This window comes from Cherax quadricarinatus, chromosome 34 (assembly GCF_038502225.1).
Source record: "Cherax quadricarinatus isolate ZL_2023a chromosome 34, ASM3850222v1, whole genome shotgun sequence".
NCBI lineage: Eukaryota > Metazoa > Arthropoda > Malacostraca > Decapoda > Parastacidae > Cherax > Cherax quadricarinatus.
In genome coordinates, this window is record NC_091325.1 from 20,334,653 (window position 1) to 20,341,487 (window position 6,835).

Below are 6,835 nucleotides of genomic sequence, written 5' to 3' on the forward strand. Positions count from 1 at the left end.
GTGGATGAGTGGAACAAACTCCCAAGTACAGTGATAGAGGCCAGAACGTTGTGTAGCTTTAAAAATAGGTTGGATAAATACATGAGTGGGTGTGGGTGGGTGTGAGTTGGACCTGATTAGCTTGTGCTACCAGGACGGTTGCCGTGTTCCTCCCTTAAGTCAAGGTGACCTGACCTGACTAGGTTGGGTGCATTGGCTTAAGCCGGTAGGAGACTTGGACCTGCCTCGCATGGGCCAGTAGGCCTGCTGCAGTGTTCCTTCGTTCTTATGTTCTTATAAATACATGAGTGGGTGTGGGTGGGTGTGAGTTGGACCTAATTAGCTTGTGCTACCAGGACGGTTGCCGTGTTCCTCCCTTAAGTCAAGGTGACCTGACCTGACTAGGTTGGGTGCATTGGCTTAAGCCCGTAGGAGACTTGGACCTGCCTCGCATGGGCCAGTAGGCCTGCTGCAGTGTTCCTTCGTTCTTATGTTCTTATGTTCAAATAATTACAGGGCATAAATAGTAATTATACTGTTCTATCCTCCCAGCTGAAGTTTCTACAGATATCTTCCACCAGATTCACCCTGAAGATGACCAACCACTTGAGTGTTTGGACATGGCCTGATATATCACACGCTTGAGATCGTTGGAGTTATCGTATATGTTCAGTAATAAACCACATAGAGACAAACTAGGAAGATGAATTGGTCTGTATATTTCGACCACCTACTGGGGCCCACTTCAAAATATATTAATCAACAAAACTTCGCGCAGCTCGCTATCCATCATGCCTGACAAGCGTAAATCAGCTGACCTTTAGTCACTGACTGCAAAACTTCAACAGACCACATGTCGAGGATACTTAAAACCTTAAGTATCCAAATACGCCTTTCCAGACGTATATATAGTGCCACTTTCAGTGCACACACATCAAGATATACTCCTCAGAATACATACAAAGTTTTGACTCATCGGAAAGTTCAGCTTCCATCAGTGTAGCCTTATCTTGGTTCCTTATGCTGAATAGTCTGTCTTTGTCCCCTTATTCATGTTCCGGAATATTTTGATTATCATGATCTTGTCTCATTTTGTTTCACCCTCTTCCAGAGACGAAGCAAGTTCCTATCATCAATACCTTTATCGTTATGTTTACCACTGAATTTATAGGTTAAGAGCTGTATACGTACCTCGACTTATTTCAAAGCTTAGTCTTATCTATCGTCTACGCACAATAGCTGGCTAACACCCTGGCATATATTTACTATTAGACGAACAAAAGCAGTAGGTGTAAACCAGCTTACCGCCCGGGGGCTTACCGAGCCTTATAACTGAACTCAGGTTCCTTCGATTAGCAGCCGAGCGCCTTACCACTGAGCTACATGCCACATTTTTATACTAATGAAAGAACGTATCTATACTGCGAGTTATCAATGAGTGAGTTAGCCCTCACTCGGTTTTTTTCCATTACAGTCATTGTAGATCTTTCACAACACTCGTGTTCCACAAACCTATAATGCATTTATGCTGCATACAGAAAACTTTTTTACAGGCTAAGATCCGTTATCCTACTTAAAGGCCCAACCCTAAGGTATATTATCAACCTCCAGGATGCGATACACGATAGTAGGCTAATACCTAGTATCTATTTACTACTTGGTGAACGGGGAAAACAGGTGTAAGACCGACCAATTGTCTCCACCTATCCATGATTCAACCCTCCATCAGCTGAACTTAAATAAATCCATTAAGCTCTAATGCTTGCCAACCTTCTTTTATGGGGCAGATAATGGCAAATACTACTGACAAAACAAGCCAGCACCACGAGGATTCTGCAAGGTCTCCCTCCATCTACACTCCACCTTCATGTAATTGTGAAGTAATTACTATCAGTTTTCAATTCTGATAAACTACTGTTTCTGTACGACAGTTTATGTGATACCACTAAACACAAACAGTTCAGCTGGTTGACCCTTCAAGGGATGGTGTTGTTAATGGGTTCGAGTAATATAATGGAGGCGACTGAAGTAATAAACGACTGCTCTGTCCGGATTTATTGAGTAGAAATGGTGTGACCACTGTCAGCCGTCTAGTTGCACGGATACCTACATCTAACTGCTTCATGCCCACGCGCGGTACTGTGGTATGAACTCCAGGGGTCAGCACTGCTGACATATGGGAGACTCAAATTTAACCATCACATTCCTATGACACTAGGTAACGGTCTCCTGCTTGACAGTCTTTCACCTACAAGACAAAGGTCTTGATGGTGAAGGGCTCTTGATCCAAGAAATTGGCTAATTTTTTATAAGACTGTAGTGTTAATTAATTTTTGAGGGCTTCGCTCTATGCTCACTGCATCTTCCCAAGGAATTTGAACTACTCCCCCTTTCCTCGAATCAAATCTGATTACGTCCCATTTCCCAGGTGAGGTATGACTCCTACAGATTTAGCGTTTCCCTATGAATATAAAAATAATCAATTGCTTGGATCGCCCTATAAACGTTGAAAACCTTTATACGCAAAAACAATTGCTGCTCGAGCCTTGTAAAATGTCATGTAGATTAGGGTAACAACATAATGAGGATGTACTAATTACGTGTATAGTGAAACATCTATACAGATGGAATAAGTAAAACCCGTCAGTACCGCAGGAGAACTTTGCATAAACAAAACTAATGAGTAATGCAAAAATGTAAAAAATTCTGAAAGCATGATATCAATAAATATAAAAATATTATTTGGGATATTAATGCTGCACTTATTTAACAAATTGGGTTACATGAATAGTGTGCTGTTATCCTATTCTATGTGATAGTTACATAGTAGTAAGAAATGCTGGCTATGTTCCCTTAATACAACAAACGGTGGCTATGTTTTCCTCATATTCTATCACACAGAATGGGTTTCATACGTTTCATACGAGCTGGGAATCTTTAGTAGAACAATGGCTGCTCCATGCAGCCTGGTAGCAAGGACCCCAATGGAAATAAGTCACTCTGTCTGACTTTTTTGGGTTATCCTAGGTTCTCTACACATATGCTGCTATGTATGATAATCTATGTAACTGTATTTGTGTATACCTGAATAAACTTACTAGCAAGCAGCCTTCACTACTCCGAATATATGTATCTCAATATAAATATGCTTGAATACCCACTTTAGGAATTGAAGTATTCTTAATTAGTAACGTAGACGTACTATGCAGCTTTAGTGACTGTCGTGTAACTGATAGTGTGGAATAAACAAACCAGTATTCTACTCCTATAGAACTTAAAAAAAAAAATACACGTGAGCAGTTAGCCGAAACAGTATAAAACACACTCGTCACTGGCTGGGAGCTGGACCTCATTGACAAGGTTAAGTCGCCTCACTCACAATATAAACAACTCGCTGTGGAAATATGCAACTATGTCATGATGTGCTAGACTAGTTCTTAATAACTCCATAAATTATTGCATTCATAACGGAAGCGTTAAACCAGTAAGGGTCATTTAATACCAGGGAAATAAGAAGAAATCAGTTTCATCCAAGATAATACGTCCTATCTACTGACTCAAGAACCCTTCACTAGCATCTAAGTATCGCCTTGAATGTAATACCTCCTTATTCCAGTTGAGAGAAAGTTGAAGCATGCCCTGAAGTTGGACCTTAAACCACATTTTTTTTTTATTTTAATCAGGAGTTAAACAAGTTGATGTAATACAGCACATGGGAATGACATGCATTCAGGTTCGAGCCAAGTAAGGGGAGGATAAGTTCAGTTTTGTGGATCACAGTAAGTTCGGTAGGTTTAGAGCATGTTGAAAACAATAGTCTCTAAGGCTACAGTTCACCTGTCATACATAAACATCAGTGATACTTTAATTTGTACAATATATATTTAATGTAAATACACAGGGGTATACATACCGAGATGCAGACTTATCGGTGTATATACCTTGTTCGCATCCTACTGTATTTAGGCATCACTTAAGATGTTATACACATCCAAGATAGTTCATTTGGCAAAGAACAAAAAAGTAAAACATTCTAACATTCCTACATCTGATACACTCGTATAGATCACGCACTTTTTTTTTTATCGATCTGCTCACAATCAATGTAGATACGCGGACATTGCGTACCAACCATTCCCAACACATATTCTCCAGCACCGACCCTTCCCTCTTTCCCCCCCTCCCCTTTACCGCCAGCACAATCCACTTTTTGTATACCCTTACTCACACACAAATAATGTGTTCTGATGCAATATTTTTATTATAGGTACCATACGTATAATGTGAGAGGAAGTACAATTCATATTACGACAATACTACTACTACTATTACTACTACTACTACTACTACTAATAATAATAATAATAATAATAATAATCACCCTACAAACACCCCTCACACTGAAAATGTCCTCTGCTTGACAGGAAGAGGAAACATGATAACTACATATGAATCATAAAATGATACGAGACTGTCAACAAATATATATAGTGAGGAGACTCGATTATACAGCAACATTTCTTTAATTCAAAATCTCCCAGTCGCGGGTTATTAAGGCTGCATTTCCTTTTCACTCCACTAATCATGAATAATACATAAGCCATGGATTAAAATACTTACAGTATATATACGAGATTCTCAGTATATATATCCCAGGTGCTGCCATAATGATTCTAGACTGTATTATTCCCAAGAAGACTAAAAGCTCTTATTCCTGAACATCAAAGACAGACGACCTGACATCAGCGGAATTTACCAACACTTAATTATTAGCTGTTGCTCTATCCCTGCAAAATGTCATATAGGTCAGGGCAGCCACTGTGCAGTTATATACTGTATAATTTTAGTTAATTAAAAAAAATTGTTCACTTTATCACCCCAGATATCCGGCGCTCACATCCCACTTCCATCTTAACCATAAGCAAATACTTGAAGAACATTTTTTCTTTATTTTCTAGTGTATGAAGTTTTATAAAGTTCTTCAGAGGCTATATTAAAATTTAATTAAAATTTGAACAGCTTAACAAATCCCATTTTAATCGATTCAGTGTCTGTTTAAAATTATACCTCGGATTTGTTTATTAGCTGTGGTACAAGAGCATGTATAGTTACCTTGATTTTAATGACATTTTACACGGTAAGATCAAAAAACCTAGGCCTACCCCTTGAGAAGCTGTAAGTCCTGGAATGTATATACGTCCAGCAACCAGGCCAGCCATCATTGATCCTCCATCATCAACACCAAGCATCGTTCATCAAGACTACTTAACGTTGTTTATTGAAAGTGTAGTCAATACTTATATAGCAAAATATGTATAAATGTAATGCAGGGTTAGTTAGAGCTGGTCCATATTCTTTGTTAGGTTATCACTGATTATATCATGACATTTTAACCCCAACTTTATTTCTATAATAATCAAGTGCTTAATGTGAACATGGTACAGTTTAAATAATCTTTAGCATCATGTGTATATTTCACGTGAATAAAAGTTACTTGACTAGTGCAGCCACTGGGCTCATCCCTCCACCTTAGAGCCTCCAGCACTATCTGCTACCATAACTATGCAAGTACACCTCCCTTCACCATCATATTTCCCCCTTCTATGCCTGAGACAAGTAGGTAGACGCCACTCACCTGTGAGAGTCACTACAGGGTGCCATGACGGGAATATACGAGTATGATGTTGGAGGCAGCAGCAGCAGGGTTCGACCAGACGCCGCGGCCAGACATACTGGCTCCACCAACACGCTCGTCGCAACCCCGCGCACACGTTTTCTCTCATCACCTCTACATAATAAGGAGAATGGCTTGTAAAAGAGAAATGATAAAGGCAGGGCCGGAATAATGGCCTGTACACAATGAAAAAAAAGGATATATGGCACCGTAAAGGAGAAATTATAAGTAAAACCCAGGCCGGATTGACGGCCTACTGGGTCCCTGAGCTGAGAATTTTTTATCGGTTTACACTTCACTAGACATCAAAATATACAGTATTTTTATGAATTCACAATCTTTTATTTTCATCTGATAAAACATTTCTAATTTAAGATACTTTACTTCAAATATATAAAAATATTCTAAAGTTTTATGGACCTCTTAAGGAAGATTCAGGCTTAGTCCCTCCCCCATTAATTGTGCCCGAGTAAAGGTGCAATGTAATTTTAACGGAGCACAATAAATAAAGGGAGATAATAATAATAATAATAATAATAATAATAATAATAATAATAATAATAATAGTTGAGAATTAAAAATATAGCTGCATTGTGAACATTAGGGGGGTTGCATTAGATTTAATTCCTCTTGCAGGAAAGGTATGAATATCCTAGGTTAAGTCATCATAAAATGTCATTTTTTGTACATCAATACCCCTCAAGGACTGATGAGGGGCTCTTAGTCCGAAGAACTGGACTTATCTTCCCTTGACTGTTTCTCTAGGCGCTGTATATTCCCTGCAGGTTTAACGCTTCCCGCCGCTGATTAAATAATGTATATCAATCAAGACTGTCCAGTTTGTAATTATTCAAGTTAAAATGTTAATTACTTATATGCACTATAATAACCTCTATATATGGATTACCTAAATAATTAAATAAGACTAAACTAATAATACCATAACACATGACAGATCCCCGTGTCCATATCACACTGTGTAAAAACTATGCACATAAAGGGTCCCAAAATTTGGAATTCATTACCAGAAAATACTAAAGAAACCCGGTCTGAAAATCAATTTAAGACTCTTCTCAAAAGCCACTTAATCACCCTAGACTAAATACTAAATACTCAATATTTAACTTTACGAATAAATTTCCCAGTCACCTAAATCTTAAAACTTCAAGACTAGACGACCAA

General features: G+C 38.5%; 1 protein-coding gene across 3 annotated transcripts in view; it reads right to left on the reverse strand.

Moving 5' to 3' along the window:
• LOC128693671 (monocarboxylate transporter 14-like) overlaps positions 1-5,760 on the reverse strand; it is a 489,471-nt gene extending 483,711 nt beyond the window's left edge. For all 3 annotated transcript variants that reach the window (XM_070091219.1, XM_070091218.1, XM_070091217.1), the window contains exon 1: positions 5,615-5,760. The gene's annotated coding sequence lies outside the window, so the exon portion shown is untranslated. The remainder of the gene's footprint in view (positions 1-5,614) is intronic.
• Between the last annotated feature and the right edge of the window lie 1,075 nt (positions 5,761-6,835).